Consider the following 2,500-nt stretch of genomic DNA (forward strand, 5'->3'; position numbering starts at 1 on the left):
TGCTGTTCCAAGGAAACCACACGGAACCAGGAAACACTCTGCATTTGCTCAAGGGCACCTCAGCGGATTCAAACCCTCAACACACAAACTACAGGTTAGTGTTACTTTACTACTACTACTACATCTCCTCCTCCTGGTTCTTGTACTTTTACTGTAGTACTTCTTTAATGGGACTAAAGTTCAATCAGATCCTGCTGTAGATTCTGTTGTTGATTTGGTTCAGTTCAACTTTAGTTTTGCTCAAACAGACGAGAGTAAAACCTCTGCTTTACTTTCACTTTCCAACACTTCTTCACTTTTTTAGTCAGAAGTTCATGAGTTTGTGTAAGACAAATGCATTATTATTTAAGTAAGTGACCTGTAAACTCCACAGTCTGACTCTGATTAAAGAAAAGCTGCTCACTCTGTAGTTCAGACGTCTAGAACATGTCCCTGTGTGTCAGATGCTCTTATTGTGTGGAAAAGCAACAAACATGTTCTGAAACACATGAGATTCTGGATTAGTTTGGCTGTTCACCTGATCTCCTCTCACACCTTTATGCTCCTTTGAAACATGAACTTTGAACATGAACATGAATAATACGACTATAAAAACATAAACCACAGTCTCATCTCAGTGTCACAAAGATCACGATTTCACAGTTACTTTTACTCCTACTCGAGTAATATTTGTACTGAAGTAGAAGTACTGTTAGTGGAGTAAAAGTTGTGCTTCCTCTTCCCCTTGTGAGTAAGTGACAAAAGCTTCTGTGACTGAAATCTGAAATGATTTGAACATTTGTTTCTTGCGGCTCCTTCACGTCTGATTTAGTTTGTCTCATTTTTGTGTTGCTTTGAAAACTCCACATTTGGATTATTTCATGTTTTGTTCTTCACGTTACATTCACTTCAGTCAAAGCACATTTCCTTTTGCTTGTGTTTATTGCAGTGAAAAACAAGCGTTGTTTCTTTGAGCTCGCATCTCCACAGACCTGACTCTGATTACCCAGATACCACCTGATCACAAGAGTCACAACTTCAACAACAAGTGACTCTGAACAAATCAAATGTGACCTTTTCTCAACACTTGTGCTTAGAAAAGTGATGGCGATGTCATCTTCAGGACACTGTTGTGTTTTTAAGCTCAAATGACATTCTGTTGTTTTTATTGTCGTCATGGTGACTTTGAGTCTCAGCCTTTTTCTTAAATCGTGTTCGATATCAGTCACAAACAGTCTATGGTCACAACACAAACTTATTCCTCTAGTCCAGTCTTCCTCACCACATCCTCCTGAAGTCTTCCAAAATAAAAGCTCTTCACCTCTTTCCTGTCACAATAAGAGTCTTCACTTTAGTCTGAGTCACTCTTGTTGCTCTGTTTCAGACATGTCCTCCACCAGAGACCAGAGCTCTGAGGAGATGTTCCAGTGCTCCATCTGTCTGGAGGTGTTCTCTGAGCCAGTGTCCACTCCATGTGGACACAACTTCTGCCGACGCTGCATCTCTCAGGCCTGGGACACTGATGGGCCCTGCACATGTCCTGTGTGTAAAGAGATGTTCCACAGAAGACCACAGCTCAAGGTCAACACGCTCCTGAAGGAACTGCTTTCAGCGTCTAACCTGGAGAAGAACAAGAGCAGATCTATGGACTACACGCCTGACTTTAAAGAGGTGCAGTGTGACGTGTGCTCTGAGCCCAAGCTGAAGGCCCTCAAGTCCTGCCTGGTGTGTCTGTCCTCCTTCTGTGAGAGCCACCTCCAGCCTCATCTCACAGTCTCTGGGCTGAAAAGACACCAGCTGATGGAGCCTGTGGAAAACCTGGAAGACAGGATGTGTCCCACACACCAACAACCCCTGATGCTCTTCTGTGCCACTGACCAGAGATGTGTCTGTACCGTGTGTGTCCCTCTAAAGCACAAGAATCATGAGATGTTGTCTCTGGAGGAGGCGTGTGAGCGCAGGAGGTCCTCTCTGCTGCAGACTCAGGCTCAGAGCCAGCACATGGTGGAGCAGAGGAGGCAGAAGATCCTGGAGATCCAGAGGCTCCTGGAGCTGAGTGAGACAGGCTGTCAGAGAGAGGTCTGCGGGGCTGCAGGTCTTCACTGCTCTCATGCAGTCTGTTCAGAGGAGTATGGACCTCTTCTTAGAGGAGCTCCAGGAGAAGCAGAGCCGGAGCCACAGACGAGCCCAGGATCTGCTGCAGCGGCTGAAGCAGGAGATCTGTGATCTGGAGCAGAGCAGTGCTGAGGCCCAACGTCTGTCACTCTCTGAAGACCCCCTCCACTTTCTACAGCACTGCCCTGCACTCACGCCCCCTGCTGGGCTTAAGGAGTGGAGCAGCGTGAAGTTTGAGCCGGAGAAGTGTGAGGGCAGTGTGTCCCGGGCTCTGTCTGAGCTGGAGAACAGTCTGCCTCAGGAGTTTAACAAACACTTTAAAAAACTGGCGTCAGAGTCTAAGAAAGCTGAGCTGAGGAGAGCGCAGCAGAGTGCGGTGGAGGTGACTCTGGACCCAGACACGGCT

General features: G+C 46.6%; 1 protein-coding gene and 1 pseudogene across 1 annotated transcript in view; one reads left to right on the forward strand and one right to left on the reverse strand.

Annotated features, from left to right (window-relative positions):
* Positions 1–2,500, reverse strand: part of LOC110153085 (neuronal PAS domain-containing protein 3) — a 268,760-nt gene that overhangs the window by 100,673 nt on the left and 165,587 nt on the right.
* The window catches only part of LOC110175866 (E3 ubiquitin-protein ligase TRIM39-like), a 2,999-nt pseudogene continuing 522 nt past the window's right edge, over positions 24–2,500 (forward strand).

This window comes from Boleophthalmus pectinirostris, unplaced genomic scaffold (assembly GCF_026225935.1).
Source record: "Boleophthalmus pectinirostris isolate CB_2022bp ecotype Guang Dong unplaced genomic scaffold, ASM2622593v1 HiC_scaffold_10, whole genome shotgun sequence".
Classification (NCBI taxonomy): Eukaryota; Metazoa; Chordata; class Actinopteri; order Gobiiformes; family Gobiidae; genus Boleophthalmus; species Boleophthalmus pectinirostris.